Source organism: Protopterus annectens, chromosome 7.part1, assembly GCF_019279795.1.
Source record: "Protopterus annectens isolate FY-2018-M chromosome 7.part1, PAN1.0, whole genome shotgun sequence".
Lineage (NCBI taxonomy): Eukaryota > Metazoa > Chordata > Ceratodontiformes > Protopteridae > Protopterus > Protopterus annectens.
In genome coordinates this window covers 239,808,556-239,826,444 of record NC_056740.1, presented here as the reverse complement: position 1 = coordinate 239,826,444, position 17,889 = coordinate 239,808,556, and the positions used below count along the sequence as shown (strand labels likewise).

The window sequence follows — 17,889 nt, the reverse complement described above, 5'->3', positions numbered from 1 at the left end:
CCTTCATAAATATTTTATATGCCAGCAGGATTGGAATGTTGTTCCTGGGTGCGGACAGAAGGACTGGAGGTATATAGCTGTCCAACTGGACACACATTTTTTTATTCTTATCCTACATTGAAGAGCTTTTTAAGAGACATAACATATCTTACTGGGAATGTCCTACAACTGCAAATTGAGATTAGTCCCTAGCTTTTCCTATTGGGATGGAAGGCTAATGAAATTTTGTATCAATCCCAGCAACAGCTTCTGGCCTTAATCACACTAGTGGTGAAGAAAAGTATTACCTGTAATTGGAATAGACAACTAGAGCCACCCATAGGAATCTTGTAAAACTTAAAAAAAATATATACATGGAATAAAAGTTCACAGGCCTATATGTTGTAGGGATATAATAGTGTGATTTGCATTTACTTTAAATGTTTTATGGCTCTCCTGTCTTCCATCTACAACAGAACATTTAGGAACACCATATTAGATCAGCAGTGCCTAGAGGCTTTCCACTTGCCAACTTGTATATAGTCCCTATTCTCTTGTTTTCAGACATTTATTTTTGTTTTTATTCTTGTTTTCTATGCTTCTTAAATGCTAGAGACAGATATTTTACTCATAGGATCATACTTTTAAAACTAGCCAATTAAGCTGTATGTAGAAATCGTAAGAATAGACAAAAAAGTCAGATATCACTGTTAGATTACAGACAACTGACTCTTGGAACATTTTGTAAATTCTGGTTATGGGGTAGACCAGTTATATACATATCTAGTTATAATTTACCATGGCAGAGGTATGAAAAGGCTGTTCCATAGTGATTATCTACTCACCTGAATAATTCATGGTTTTATAATTGATGTAGACTGTATGCATTGATATTCATGATAAATGTTTTTAAGAAATTATTGCTAATTGAGAAAAAAAAGAGCAGAGTCAAGCCACGTAATGCCAAGTTTCCCAGATTTTGGGGGTGCCATCCTTTTAATTACAGGCCAAGCTACTGGTGGCCAGCACACTGCAAAAAATTGTTGACAGAGGACACTTGTCACTTGTGCATACTGATAGAACACAAGTCATTGAGATTTCCATGGATCAATGGCTGAGCATGCCAATAGTTACAAAAGGAACTCAAACTTTTCAAAATAGATGCAGTTTTGATGAGGTGTTCTTTTTCCCATAGTGTACAGCACACAATGCATGTTCTCTGGACCAGGCAAACAGAATATATTGTGTGCATTAATTTGATACAGTATCTGTAGGGCTGATGTTTATATGACACAGTGTCTCAAATAACAGTTTTCCTAATGTGTGCTGTCTCAAAGTTGGCTATTTAAATTTTATGGTGATGCAGAAGGATTTGGCTTGCAACCTCCCACTCAAAGTTTATTTTGTGCATGGTTCTTTTTCTACCACTTGTGGTATGAGGGCCTACCTTGATCTCGCCAAGGCGTTCAACACCATTCCTCACTTGGGTATTATAGAAAAACTCACCAGCCTGAACATAAACCCCTACGTCACAAGATGGGTTGCCAACTGGCTTACAGACAAAACTCACATGATAAGAATAGCGAGCTCCAGGTCTGACTCTAAACCAGTCACAAGTGGTGTCCCACAAGGCTCGGTTCTGGGACCCTTACTGTTTGGCATATATTTCTCAGAAGTACAGGCAAACACAGGAGGACTATGGCTAACCAAGTTTGCCGATGACTGCAAACTGGGAGCCATAATTGACTCTCCGGCTAACACGGACATTCTCCAAAAAGGCCTTACTGAGACAGACACCTGGTGTCAAAGTCATGGCCTCAAGCTAAATGCCAAAAAATGCATAGTCATACAGTTTGGGAAAAACAAAACACCCACGAATTACCACATAGGTGGCAGCCCCCTTAATATAGAAGAGGTAATAAGAGATCTGGGGACCCAGGTAGATAGTAGTCTCTCCTTTGACAATCATATTGCCAATGTAGTTTGGAAATCCTTCTATGTGGCCCATCTAATTACTAAGGGGTTCGCATCTAGAAATAAAGAGGTTATAGTGCCCCTCTACTCGTCACTCATCAGACCCATCATAGAGTACAATACCCCATTTGGGATGTACCTCACAAGACTCTTCCAACAGCTTGAAAGACCACAAAAGCACCTCACCAAGAAGATTACTGGCCTCAAACATATGTCCTATGCAGCCCGACTGAAAAAACTCTGGCTGTACTCAGTGGCATATCGCTTACTCAGAGGTGATCTCTGCCTGACTTACAAAGCTATGTCCAACTCAGAATTGATGGACATGCTCCACCTAAAGTAATCCAAGTCACTGCGAGCCACATGCTCTAGTGAGCTAAACCTCACCCCAACAATAAATAGAACATGCTGGAGGGACAGATTCCTGTCACAGAGACTCCCCATGCTTTGAAACAAAATTCCTAACTACATTAGGCAGAGCCCCTCACTAACACTCTTCAAGAGAAGCCTTGACGAGTGGATGGGTAACAGAAAATACACCCCTGAGATCACTTCATCGGCTCTGCTTGACAGAGGCTCAGTTAATTAATCAATGGGGCGGTGAAAGCCGACACATTCTGGCTAGGCTTATTAATGCCCTCGGGCAGATAGTCTAATACCTACCTATGAACCTATGAGGGAAAGTGCAGGGGTGTAAAGTTAGAGGACTGATCCCATCTGATATGTCGCAGTGGCAGTGCACAAATAGCACACTTGCCTTTGGTGCTGGAAGATCAGAAGGCTGTGGGTTTTATTCCCACTTCATGTGATTGTATTGCTGATGAAGCAGTGTAGCAATGGGGGGGGGTGCTGCATTCCTGAGTATGTCATCCCAAGGTGCTGTCTACTTGAGTTGGTGGTAGCTCAGGTGGATGTAAAATATCCCATTGCACCTACTGAAAAGAGTTCAGAAAGTTCCCTGATGCCCTGACCAAATTTCACCAAGTAGTATAAATACCACCTCTGATTTCCCCTAAAAAGAGGTCAGTAGCCTAGTGGGACTAAACTGGTCAACAAAGGATAAATAAACACCATGCAGAACTCACAGGCTCTTACCTTCATTGTTCTCCATGCTGTTTTCAGGTAGTTGCCTCTGTAGTCCTCATCTACCAATGCAGTCTTTATTCTACAGTCAACAAGTCTCATCTGACTCACTACTCAGAAGACGCTTTGCAGGTAATTACCATAGCAGTCTTTATCCTGCATGTAGATGAGTCTCCTTTGATGCAACACTTAGAACATATGGTGGTCCTTCACTGTTCCTGAGTATGTGGGTGTCGAGTTGCCCTTATGTCATTTAGTAGGCAGAAGATGAGTTACATTTCAGTAGCTGTTGATGAGTAGGCCATGTACTGCTTAGTATGCAGAGTGGCAGAATGAAACCTTATTTTTTTTTGGATTAATATATACATGTGAATGCAAACAGTTTAAGTAGGAGTGCTATACTGAATTTAATGTAAACAAAAATGTTACTTTAAGCAAGACTATTTCTTTAACATGCTGAGGATGTTGCTTTTAGAGCAGAAACACTGCTGTATCAGACAGAGCAGATTTAACTAATAAAACAATTTTTTTTGGGAGGGGTTAATGTGTGTGTGTGTGTGTGTGTGTGTGTGTGTGTGTGTGTGTGTGTGTGTGTGTGTGTGTGTGTGTGTGTGCGTGTGCGCGCGTGCGCGTGTGTGTGTGTGCGTGCGCAAGTTTACATATTTGCACACGGGAGAATTACTGAGTACTCTGCATGCATTCAGTGGTGGTGTGTGTACTAGAAGGAGATATGGTCGATGGCTGTGGTCTTGATGAGTATGTATAGCAGGATAGACAGGCATTTTTGCAAGTTGTTTTTAATGAGCGAGATATTGATAAGTTGGCATTTAAAGAAAAGAGTTATACCCAATTTTAAATCAAAACTTAAACAATACAAATATATGTGTACATTAATTTTAGATAGCTGGGTGTCTGAAGCAGAAGTAAGGTTATACCTTTTGTTAAAACTTTATGAAATACAAAATCCCATAAATTAGACAAGTCATCGCAAGTCAAAAATATGCCAAGATAGCGTAATCTCTTATGTATATATCTGAAATGGCAAACGATACACAATGTTTTAAAAAGAGGTACACAAAAAAATGAAAAATTAAATAGTATTTTCCAGTGAAAGAAAAGAAGAAGTCATAAAAAGTAAAGAAACAAAATCTTGTTTAATTTAATTTAAATATAAATGATACACGGAATTGCATTGCTACGGGGAGACTAAAAACAGGAAGAAAAGAGTACTGATGAAAAGCATTAATAATGAGTTTTATTATGGAGGAGTAATGAAAGAAACAGTAAATTACAGGAATTAATTTAGGAGCAGTAAATGCAGACCTGTTTATAGAATAACATCCTTAGAGAATTCATAATACCAGAAGAACACAAGGCAGTGAAATCTGACAGGAAGCGATAAGAAATTGCAACAGCACCATTTATAGCCATGCTTAGTAAACTGTTAAACTGTATTTACTGTCTTTTGTTTCTGTATACCATAAATACCTAGTTTATATATACATTTCATTTGTGTACTATAAAATGTATATCATTCCTTAGTAAGAACTGAATTTGAAAGTTCTGCTTACTTTTTTCTTTGTTATATGTTTAAAACTGCCAGTTGGCTGAGGTCATAGCTGAAAAGGTTCCTCAGACCAGTTCACCTGCCTGGTTAACAAATGACAATAGCTTTAAGGTGGATAGTGCTTCTACTGCCTGTCTGCAAAGGTGGAAGAAAGTTTTTAACTGTATATTAAATATGGGAAGATAAAAAAATCACGGTTAAATAAGGTATTATGAAACCTCCAGAATCCATAACAGCACTGCTTATAGGTTCATAGGTAGGTACTAGGCTATCAGCCATGGGACCTATGCAAGCCCAGCCAAAAAGATACCCTGGCATTTGCCACCCAAGAAAATAATTTTCCTGTGCCACTGTTGAGCAAAGCCACAGAGGGGATCCCCGGGGTGAATTTCCTATTTCCCATCCAATCATCAAGATTTTTCTTGAAGAGTGCTAATGAGGAGCTTTGTTTGATATAGTTAGGTAGTTTATTCCAGAGTATGGGAAGTCTCTGGGACAGGAATCTATCCCTGCAGCATGTTCTATTTATTGTGGTGACAAGGTTTAGGTCCCTAGAGCGTGCAGCTCGGAGGGATTTGGATTTCTTTAAGTGGAGCATGTCCAACAGCTCTGGGTTTGACATAGCTTTGTATGTTAGGCAGAGATCACCTCTGAGTAGGCGATATGCGACGGAGTAAAACTGGAGATTTTTTAGATGGTCTGCGTAGGGCATCTGTTTGAGGCTGGTAATCCTCTTTGTGAGGTATTTCTGCGGCCTTTCCAGTTGTTGTAGATGTCTTGTGAGGTACATACCAAAACGGGCGTTGTATTCTGTAATGGGTCTAATGAGTGATGAGTAGAGGGGAACAATGACCTCTTTTTTTCTGTATGAGAAACCTTTTGTGATGAGGTGTGCCACGTAGAAGGATTTCCTGACTACTGTGGCAATGTGATTATCAAAGGAGAGACTACTGTCCACGTATGTCCCAAGGTCTCTTATCACACTTTCGGTGTTAAGTATACTACCGCCTATGTTGTAGTTCATGGGTACAGAGTTTTTACCAAAGGGGATGACAATGCACTTTTTGGCATTGAGCTTGAGGCCATGGCTTTGACACCAGGCATCTGTCTCAGTGAGGCCCTTTTGTAGGATGTCCACATCGTTAGGAGTTTCTATTATGGCTCCTAGTTTGCAGTCATCTGCGAACTTCATTGGCCAAAGACCTTCTGTGTTAGCCTGTACTTCAGAGAAGTAGATACCAAACAGGAGAGGACCGAGGACAGAACCCTGTGGTACTCCACTTGTCACTGGTCTGAAGTCGGGTTTGGAGTCTGCTACTTTCACAGTGTGGGTTCTGTCAGTGAGCCATTTGGCAACCCATCTTGTGACATAGGGATTTATACCTAGTTTAGTGAGTTTATCTATAATTCCAGAGTGAGGGATGGTATCAAAAGCTTTGGCAAGATCTAGATAGGCTGTGTGAACCACCTTACCCTTGTCTACGGCTTTGGTGACTGCTTCAAAGAAGTCTATCAGGTTTAGAAGACATGATCTGCCTTTTACAAACCCGAACTGGGTGGGGTCCAGAGTTTGGAGATTACCAATGTCTTTGTTTATAAGTTCCATGATGACACGTTCCATGGTGTTGCAGACCAGGCTAATGGGGCGGTAGTTCCCGGAGTCCGTGGTGGTTCCCCCCTTGTGGATTGGAATAACCATCACTGTGCGCCATTCAGCAGGTGAGGGAGTCCTTTTGAAAATACCTTTAATAACTCTCTGTAGCTAAGGCCTACCTACTACCTCGCCCTTTATATGTTGCCCCAATTATCACTAATCTACAAACCAACATTATGTCCAAACTTGAAATTACTTACGACAAAATTGCGAGATTTGCTGCAAATCTACCCTATCACTCACACCAAAAACATCAGTGGCTTGAATTCCAACAACTCCTCCTCCTCCCTCAACTGCAAGTAACTCACACCATCCTAAACAAACCTACTTCATGTGCAGCTCTCTCATCCATTATCTCTCTCTACTAATTGCAGTCTTCGTAGCTCTGACCAACACCTCCTGGAAATCTACAACCCAAAACAAATATTGGCAAACTTCCATATAGTTACTCTGTTGCCAACTCTTGGAACAAACTCCCTTTGTCCCTAACAACTATTCGTACTTCAAACAGCTTCAAAAAAACTCTTAAAAGACCACTTGCTTAACTCTAGGACTTGCTCTTGCCTTGACCCTACATAAATTAAGTTGCCCTCCCTCCAGCCCCAAACCCATTCCTATTTTGACAGTGTATCCTAGCTTAAGTTCTACCTCTAACTAGTGTTCACTTTCTTTTTTTGCTGAATTGTACTGTTATTTTATACTGTATATACCTATCTGCAATTTTTCTAATTCACTTGTATATAGGAGTGTTTGTATAATTATGTCAACTTTTTAAGTTACATTCACAGCGCTTTGTATACTTATGTTAACTACTTACGTTTCATGCATGTTGTTTTTAATTATGGAGCTTTTCTCCCCGGATCTCCACTGAAAATGAGCTTTTGCTCATTCAGAGAGAGTAACCCAGTCAACATATATCAAAATTAAATAAAAATAAATAAAATAAGGTGACCACAAAAAAATGGATCTTTGGAGTAGTGTGGAGTGTAGTAAAGTGCATTATGTCTGCTATTTATTGATTTCTTTGTTTCTTTGTTTTTTCGTACATTAATTCAGTGTACAAGGCAGTCAGTCCATTGACCATAATCACATTGCAGGTGAGGGGGTCCTTTTGAAAATACCTTTAATAACTCTTTGTAGCTAAGGCCTACCTGCCATCAGGTGGACAAAACAAATCAGGACTATAACAAACTTATAGGCACCCAACCAATCATCAAGGTTCTACTTAAAAGAAGTGTATTTTTCTTTCTGTTTGATCTGTAACAGTAGATTATTTCATAGATGAGAAAACAACCAAGCAGTAAGTTGTCCTTCCATTATGTCTTATTTATTTGTTGAGAAATCAAATGACAGAGATCACCAATGGCTCCTCACATCCAGGAACCCTGTGGATCACAAAAAGTGAGTCACAGGTTGAACAAGTACAAAAAAACACAAAAGAGATGTGAGGAGATAGCTGTCCAAAGTGTTAAGGTAGAGGACTGACTTCACTTCCTTGTTATTTGTGAAAAATGAAAAATAAAAACACTTAAACGTTACAGTATTAAGCAACGGTAATAAACAGTCCAAAACTTCAGACGTTAATTCCTGTTCTATGAAGGTACTGAAGAAACAAACATAAACAGGCTTAGTCACCAGAAAAGCTCGGCTTTAATTAATGAAAAGCTCTTTTGCACACCAGCTGGGGTTCAACAGATCAATTTTTCAATATCAGCTTTAACCCATGGAAAACAAACATGCATACAAATCACAAAGGATCATAAATCATGATTAACAACCTCATACATAGTAATGAGCCTAGTCTGCAGCTAAAAGCTAGCCTGATATAACACGTGGTATTTTTTTTTTAATCTAAAACTAAAATAAGAAGCAGAAAGTAATTAACTCCTAGTCTGTCTCCAGACAGGGACCAGATGTCATAAGACTCCCTTCATTAGGGGGGTTAGGGGCGCGTCCGTGCGTGTGTTCTTGCGTGTGTTGTGTGAGTGCATGTGTGACAACAGGTACATGAATCAAGAAAACAGCACCCACTATAGTAACCTAGGAAAAGATGCGAAATAAAAAAACATTTCTAATAAAAATACAATCAAAATAAAAAACTGCAATCATAGCAAACATAAAAAAGTGCTTTCACCAATAAGGCTTCATCACATCACTGTTAAAACTGAGCAAACAAAGCAATCAAACTCTAAAAGCAGGGAAAAAGCAATCAATAAAAAGTGTGTAAAAATGCAAATGACTATGTGTATGCATATGTTGTCGCAGAAAAGAAAATAAGCAGAAACCATCATAAATACAGGCATAAAAATGTCCAAGAAAAGTGAATTTTTATGCCGGTATTTTTTATGGTTTATCCTTGTTTTTTGCTCTACTACAACATGTACACCTCCATCTTTAACCCTAGGTAGACAAAGGTGGATATGTCTCAATATACACCAGAACTGGTGAAACCACCCCCACAAAGAGGCCAGTCACCAGTCGAGTCTCCCAGGGCTCTGTGCTAGGCCCATTCCTCTTTGTCATCTACTTCTCTGATGTCAAAGCTAATGTCAAAAACCTCTGACTAACCAAGTCTGCAGATGATGGAAAACTGGGAGCAGTCACTGAATTCCCCCAAGACATGAATACCCTTCAGGAAGTTCTTATATCCAGGGACGTCGGGAGGCGTACGCACTGTACTGATTTCAGTACAACTTATGTAGAAGGGGGGGTAGCATTTTAAATGTTCTTTTTTTCACGCTTTACTGCCGATGACGTCAGCGCGCTTTAGGCAGCCAGTCGGAATGGAGCTCACCGCACATGTGCGCTTTAGGCAGCCAGTCGGAATGGAGCTCCATGCTTTCCGAGCGGGAGGAGGATTCGTTATGTTGGTCCGAGCGGGAGGAGGATTCCCGAGCTGTCTTCATGGAGGGTTGGTGACTTGGTGAGTAATATGAAGTGTGTGTTGGTCCGAGATGGTCTCACTTCATGGTGTGTGTGTGTGTGTGTGTGTGTGTGTGTGTGTGTGTGTGTGTGTGTGTGTGTGTGTGTGTGTGTGTGTGTGTGTGTGTGTTTTAGGAACTCTGTTTCACTTGCGTAGGAAGTAATCCCAGTATACCAGCTGTCTTCACCTTTAAGTTAAATGATAACAAGAAGCTAACATTTGTTCTGGTTTAAGCAGTGCACCCCGTCCCTAATCTTCTACAGTAAATCCCCCCCCCACTGAGTGATGAGTATTAATGACCAGTATGGTGGGTCTAATGCTGTGTGTCCTCTGTGGCTGATTATCATTTTTTGGGCACATTCCAGTAACATAATACATTAAACGCATAATAAGCTCTGTATGCTTCCTCTGTGTAAGAAAGGCAATTACTCGATGCATCATGATGCAGCTGTAAAAAAAAAAAAAGTTGCATGAATTCATGAAGTTCCATTTGTAATGCAGTAATTCATGTTTTACTTTCACACTCAGGGAAACTACTTGTGAATTATATAGAAATGAAATGCATCATCTCAGATCAGTTCTACAAATTTCATCTTAAGCATGTACATATATTAAGCATGCCTATTCTGCCAACATGCAAAACTAAGAAATATTAGAAAAAATGTCCATATAAAGAGTATTTTGGATAAAATAGCAGTATACTTGAAAAGAATAAAAACAGCTATACAAAGAGACCTATCTAAATTTTCTGAAAATGCTTTGTCCATCTTTGAATTCCATTTGAAGCTGTTCAGCTAAATAAAAGCTTTAAGCTTATATAGTCAGAAAATGACTGGATCAGACATAGCATAATTAAATATTTCATGGTCAGTTATAATTCTGTCTGCTGTACCATTGTCCATTTTAATTGGTTAGTATTGTCTTACGAACTGTAGTAAGCACTTAAGGAAAACTTGTTTAAGGTAATACTGCTTTCAAAGCAAGAATAACATGTGGCTACTCTGTGTGTGTGTGTGTGTGTGTGTGTGTGTGTGTGTGTGTGTGTGTGTGTGTGTGTGTGTGTGTGTGTGTGTGTGTGTGTGTGTGAAAATGCCCCAGGTGGGATGTACTGGTGTGATTACTCATGGTGGTGTGGTAGGGAATACCTTGTATGCAGGTGTTAAAGACCTGAATTCCCTACCCACCACCATTTGTAAAAAAATTGCAGATTTTTGCCTCTTATTTGATCTGATCAATATCTGTATGTATCTGTGGTTTTTAAATATTGCAATGCTTGAAATTTGATGGTGCAGTGGTAGCAACGTAGCATTGATGCCTCACAGCTGTAGGTTCTTGGGTTTGGTTCTTGGCTGGGGTGCCTTCTTTGTGTGGGGGGGTCTGTATCTTCTCCCTGTGTTTGTGTGGGTTTGCTTTTGTGTCCTCCCATGTTACAAAGACATGTCTGCATTATTTTTTCCTGGGCCTCTGCTGAGAATTGTGTTTTTTTTTGTTCCAAGTCAGACTGTCCTGATTAACAAATTGGCAGGCATTTAAATTTCAGACTTCAGGTTTCTGAATGTTTACTTCCTTACATATTTGATGGTGCAGTGGCAGTATTGTTGCCTCACAGCTGTAGGTTTTCTGGTTTGATTCTTGGCTGGGGTGCCTTCTGTGTGGAGTCTGTATCTTAGTGTTTGTGACATAGTAAAACAACTTTTTATTCTAGCAATAAATATATACTAACACAACCTTTTTTATAGCAATTTTTTTAAGTTTATGACTATTTAAAATTTGTCCTTATTTTTGGGACTGTAATACCCTGTTATTGGCTTTGTCCAGGTTTTTTGTGCTAAGGTTGACAGCTATGGCAAGAACTGAATTCACTGAATATGTTTGAGGGCTGTATTCCCTCATTACTGGGCTTGTCCAGGTGTTTTGTGCTAAGAGGTTGACAGCTATGGTGAGAACTGAATTCATTAAATGATAGCCATTTAAGTTTCAGTCTTCCTCTCTTTCACAAAGCAGGTGATTTGGCATAGTGGTATGTTGTTCTGACTATTTTGCACAGTGACCTTGGCAGTAAAATGTATGATGGTAACACAGCATTTTACTCTAGCAGCTTTCCAAGATTATACAAGCAATGTTTAATGTGTTCCTGTTTTTTGCCCTTTTGACCCACCCCAATAAATTTGGCTTTTTCCAGACTTCTTGTGCTGCGAAGTTGAGATGTAGTTGAGTATTGCGTAGATTTTACAAGGAACTGAGAGCTGCAGGGGAAGAGAAGTTTAGTGCTGATTATGCTAAGTTGGCTCACATTGCTGGTAGCACAAAATGTTGTGTACTTGCTTTTAATGCAGAAGGTTGTTGGTTCTACTCCCATAAGGGGTGAATGCTGCTGTACTACTAACTATGAGCCTGTTATCAGTTTGCCATCCATTTTCTATTGCAATATTACTAGCTTATTAATGTAATTTAGGCAATTTATTCCTCAGGGGCATCAGACACTATTTTTCGGTGAAGTCATGAAATATAAAGGTGATTGCTAGCAGCAACCTCTTCATTAGTTAGATTTATTTAACGTGGAATTATTTAGATGACTTTTTTTACTACTTCAGAGATTGTGCATATTATTTACTGATAATGGTGGACTGCAGAAGTTTGACTAGACTTTTATGATGGAAATGTTCTGAATTGGGCAGTTTTGTTTCATTGTTTACTGGAAAAATGTTCAAAGCAATAGGAAGGTGTATCAAAGAGCACATGTATGTTTCATATGCAAGGGGCCTATGATTTAAAAGCAGCCCAGAATTAATTTTTATCTGCCACGGGTAAAATGTATTTTTTTTTTAATGTGGATGTTAGTGTTGTTTCAATGAATGTGAGTTTCAAGGGCAGAGAAGTTTTAATGCCAAGTTTGTTTAGCAGATGTCTTAGTGTTTGTGCTGTAAAATGCAAAATAAAACTTTCAAATGAAGTTCAAATCATCATAGAAGTAAATCAGTATGCACATTAGTGTTTATGGTAAATGGAGTGAAATAGCAAAGTAATGGATCATTGGAATGGCTGCAGGGGGAGGCTCCATTCGGCCATGGTTTTGTGAGAGGGAAGGGCGGCAAACTTAGACAGCCCCAGCTGAACTATACCTGCCAAATGTCCAGATTTTCAAAGAATGAATAGATTTTTTGCTTCTTATTTTTGGTTTATTCCTCAATTTGTGGTTTTCTGGCAAATGATTTAGGAATTAAGTCACTAAATAATGACACACTAGTTTCAGACTTTATAACCTTCAGAAAAATGCATGCTAAAATAAGACCTGTTCTATCAACTGTCCCAGTTTATACAAGAGCAATTTTAGTACTGTTTATATGTTCCCCAATATATTTGGCCTTGTCCAGATTTATTGCATTAACAGGTTGAGAGGTACATGCAAATTGCTTTATAGAATTAGGCATAGCCAAACCTCGACTGTCCCTGATTTTGGCTCAAAATGTTGCTCTTCCCCTAATGATCCCTCCACAAAATATCAATTTTGGAAGAAAACATAGAGGGTTTACTTTACTTTTATAAATAACTGTAATGATCAGAGTTATACATTACTTTTATTTCAGAAATGCATGTAGATTCTCTAATTTTGTCAGCTGCTCTAAGTTAACTGTGCTCATATTAAAATGGTGTCCCTCCTTTGACAGGTTCCCAGCTGTATTGTCTGGCAATTTTATATTTTTGCATCACATTTTTGGTCCGTTTTTCATAAAATTGCAGTTTTCTGGCAAATTAGTGGCAAATTGTTAAAGACTGAAGTTAGAAAATAATGCAGACATTTCAGTTTCAGATTTCAGACCTTTCAGAAAATTCGTACTGATGCAAGACCTACTACTATTCTATTATCTTTCTAAGTTTATAAGAGCAATATTTAAAAAAAATGTCCTTATTTTTGGGCCTTTGCCTCAGTTTTATTTATGAGTTTGTTGCTGTAAGAGGTTGAGAGGGTGTGTGTGTGTGTGTGTGTGTGTGTGTGTGTGTGTGTGTGTGTGTGTGTGTGTGTGTGTGTGTGTGTGTGTGTGTGTGTGTGTTGTAGGTACCATACCTCTCAACTGTCCAAATTTTGCAGAATGCCCAGATTTTTGCCCCATATTTTTTGTCTGTTCCTCATAAATTTTGTGATTTTCTAGAAAATCAGTGAAGGCTGAAATTGCTAAATAATGACAGACATTTGAGCTTCAGACTTCATGTCCTTTAGAAAAATTGATACTAGCACAAATCCTGTTATTCTAGCAACTTTCTAAGTTCACGAGAACATTATTTAATATCTGTCCCTGTTTATTTTAGGCTTTGTCCATATTTCTTGCACTAAGAGGTAGGTAGGGGTGTATGTGTGTGAATGAAACATCCTAGTTAGGGGTAGCAGGTGGTTAGTAATTTACTCAAGCTCAAAACCTGTTCCTTAGTTACAGAAAACAAAAGCATAAAGTCTCTACCCCAACTACCATGCTGCATTTTTCAACGAACTAACATTTCAGGTTAATTTTCAATTCAAGGAACTGAGTTTGAGTGAATTTATATTATATTACTGAAGAGGCATTACAGCGAATGCCTCTTCATCGACACTAAAAGAGCGAACCGTGAATTACGAGAATGGACGTAGCTTGGCTGGGGGGGGGTAGCAGTTTGAGAGCTGTCAGTACAAATTTGAAAATCCTAGCTACACCCCTGCTTATATCCCCTGCCCTGGGTAACTACATCATCAATAAAACACCCCTAAAAGTTGATTCAGTAGCCAGGGAACTGGGAACTCATTTAGATAGTAACCTAGACTTTTACCAAAATTTGTCCAAGGTAGTAATAAAATCCTTCTATGGTGCTCAATTTATATGGAATGCATGGCATCTAGGTCCAGAGCATACATCTCAACCTCTTAGAGCAAGAAATCTAGACAAAGCCATATATGTAAGTAGGACAAAGGCCTAAAATAGGGACACTTTTTAAATATTGCTCTTACAAACTTAGAAAGTTGTTAGAATAACAGATTTTGCATTAGCATGAATTTTCTGAAGGGTATGAAGTCTGAAACTCAAATGTCTGTCATTATTTTCTAACTTCAATCTTTAATGATTTTTGCCACTAATTTGGCAGAAAACCACAACAATCTGGAAATTTTGCAAAAAGCTGCATAGTTTAGAGGCATGGTCCAGAGACGTGATAATGCCACTGTACTTGGTCTTCATCAGGCCCATCATAGAGTATCATGACTCCATCAGTATGTGCCTGGCTGACACATGCAGACTGGAACATCCACAAAGGTTCCTTAAAAAAGAATACAGGGAGTAAACAATGTCCTAATTCTGATCACCTCAAAACCCTGTCTCGTTACTCGGTGTCATACAGACTTCTGAGAGGTGATCTTTGCCTGGCATACAAGGTGTCCCTTGACCCTATTTTGATGGATCTTTTGCACATCTGCAAAACAAACAGCATACAAAGTACTAGATGAAAAGACCTGAATTTTGCTTGCAACATAAATAGGACATGCTGGAGAGACAGATATGTTTCTCAGAGAATGCCCATTCTCTGGAACATGCTTACTGTCCATGTGAAGCAGAGATCCTCCCTATCCCTATTTAAGTACAACTTGGACCTGTGGGTGGGTAATTAGAAATTCACCCCTGGTCTGGCTCCTATGCCTTTGATGAACAGAGGCAATGAGGAAAACCTCCCTATAAATCAAATCTAAATCAAATTTGTGGGTCAGATTTGGATTGCACAGCTAGTGTTTTGAGTGCCCAAGTGGTTGATAGACTAGTATATACCTATGAACCTATGAATCCGCTGTTGTTCATACCAGTGATGGACTACATTAGCAAACAGGTCAGAGGGACCAGATCAACAAATTTGCTATATGCAGACAATGTGACATTACAGGCAGACTCTTAGTAAGAATGTCAGCAAATGGTAGAGGAATGGAATGTAAAACTGAAGGCACATTGGATGAAACTGAGTACAGACAAAACAGCTGTAAAGGCATCACGTGGGGGAAATCCAAAGAAGCTGAAGATTGAGATAGGAGGAAAAACAGTGTAACAGGTTTACAGCTTCAAGTATATGGGAGAGGTAGTTGAGAAGAAGGGAAGTCTGAATGAGGAGGTCAAAGCTAGAATCAGAAGAGCTACAGCCAAATGGCACAGCATGTGAGAAGTAGTGTATGGCAGAATAATACCAAAGAAGCTGAAAAGTAAGTTCTACAAAACAGTGGTGTGACCAGTACTACTTTATGGTACAGAAACCAGGGCTGTAAAGGCAGGTCAGTTCAGGAATCTAGAGTTGAAGGAGATGAAGTGCCTAAGAAGGATGGTAGGATGCACATTGTAGAACAAAAGAAGAAATAATGACATAAGAGTGGAAGCCAAAGTAATTTAATTGCAGAAACGGCCAAAGAGGGCAGATTACTGTGGCTTAGCAGATGTGCAAGAAAGCAGAAGGCAATCAGGTGAAGAAGATTTGGGACAGACAGGAAGAAGGCAAGAGTAAACTAGGGCATCAATCAAAGAGGTGGATGGATTGTGTGAGATAACACCTGTGACAGTCAGGCATGAGTGTCAAAGAAGGTATGAGAGTAGTACTGAATAGGGTGAGATAACAATAAGTGACACAACACCATGACCCCATGTAGAAAAATAACAAAAAGGGGCTGATGATGATGAAGATGATGATTTAAAACCAATGCATTTGCAGGGGGGCAAGCAACCCCCACACCCTGGTAAGTGTACATACTAACCCTGAGGTTGCACAAAAGTGGGGAAGGGGCATAAATCCTTCCTTAGTATAACTTCAATGTTGTCAGTATTTTATATTTAGATTTTTTTTTTAGTTTAGATATTTTACAATCTAAATATTTTGCTGTCAATATTTTATAATCAATGTTATACTGTTTTAAATAATTTAAGGTAATCCCATACACACATACACACATATATATGGTGCACAGCAACAGTTATCCCACTCCACAAAGGGGGAGCCACCACTGATCCTGGGAATTATCGACCTATTAGCCTAACGAGCCTGGTCTGCAAGGCCATGGACCGTATCATCATGGAACTCATAAGCAAAGACATTGGTAACCTCCAAACTCTGGATTCCACCCAGTTTGGGTTTTTGAAAGGCAGATCATGCCTCCTGAACCTGATTGACTTCTTTGAGGCAGTCACCAAAGCCGCGGATGAGGGTAAGGTGGTTCACACAGCCTATCTTGACCTCGCCAAGGCTTTCGACACCATCTCCCATTCTGGAATTATAGCTAAACTCACTAAACTAGGTATAAATCCCTATGTCACAAGATGGGTTGCCAACTGGCTCACTGATAGAACCCACGCTGTAAAAGTTGCAGACTCCAAATCTGACCTCAAGGCAGTGACAAGTGGAGTGCCACAGGGTTCCATCCTGGGACCTCTCCTGTTTGGCATCTACTTCTCTGAAGTACAGGCTAACACAGAAGGCCTCTGGCTGATGAAGTTCGCAGGTGACTGCAAACTTGGAGCCATAGTCAAGTCCCCAAATGATGTAGACATCCTACAGAAGGGCCTCACTGAGACAGATGCCTGGTGTCAGAGCCATGGCCTCAAGCTCAATGCCAAAAAGTGCAGTGTCATCCCCTTTGGTAAAAACTCTGTACCCATGAACTACCACATAGGCAGCAATCTACCTAACACTGAATGCGTGATAAGAGACCTTGGGACCCAGGTGGACAGTAGTCTCTCCTTTGATATTCACATCTCCACAGTAGTCAGGAAGTCCTTCTATGTGGCACACCTCATCATAAAAGGGATCTCATCCAGGAAAAAAGAGGTCATTGTTCCCCTCTACTCGTCACTCATTAAACCTATTATAGAGTACAACGCCCCTTTTGGAATGTACCTCACAAGGCATCTGCAGCAGCTGGAAAGGCCACAGAAGTACCTCACAAAGAGGATTACTGGCCTCAAACAAATGCCCTACACTGACCGCCTCAAAAAACTCCAGCTTTATTCCATAGCATATCGCCTACTCCGAGGTGATCTCTGTCTAACATATAAAGCTATGTCAAACCCAGAGATGTTGGACATGCTACACCTAAAGAAATCCCAATCCATCCAAGCTATACATTCTAGGGACCTAAACCTTGTCACCCCAATAAACAGGACACGCTGGAGGGATAGAATCCTGTCCCAGAGACTTCCTATACTCTGGAACAAGCTACCCATCTATGTCAAGCAAAGTTCTTCATTAGCACTCTTCAAGAAAAATCTTGATGAGTGGATGGGAAATAGGAAATACACCCTGGGGATCACTTCTGTGTCTCTGCTGGACAGTGGCACAGGAAAATAACTTTCTTGGGTGGTGTAAGCTATGGTACCTTGCTGGCTAGACTTACGTAGGCCCTTGGGCTGATAGCCTAGCACCTACCTATGAACTTATGAACCTATATATATATATATATATATATATATATATATATATATATATATATATATATATATATATATATATATATATATATATATATATATATATATATATATATATATATATATATATATATATATATATATATATATATATATATATATATATATATATATATATATATATATATACATATATATATATATATATACATATATATATATATATATATATATATATATATAGGGTTTAACATCAAATGGTTGACAGTAACATGCTCGACAGCCACCTCCT

The 17,889-nt window shown here is 39.3% G+C and overlaps 1 protein-coding gene across 1 annotated transcript in view; it reads left to right on the top strand.

Annotated features, from left to right (window-relative positions):
- The window catches only part of ALDH1A3 (aldehyde dehydrogenase 1 family member A3), a 567,347-nt gene that overhangs the window by 461,572 nt on the left and 87,886 nt on the right, over nucleotides 1-17,889 (top strand). The window lies entirely within an intron of this gene.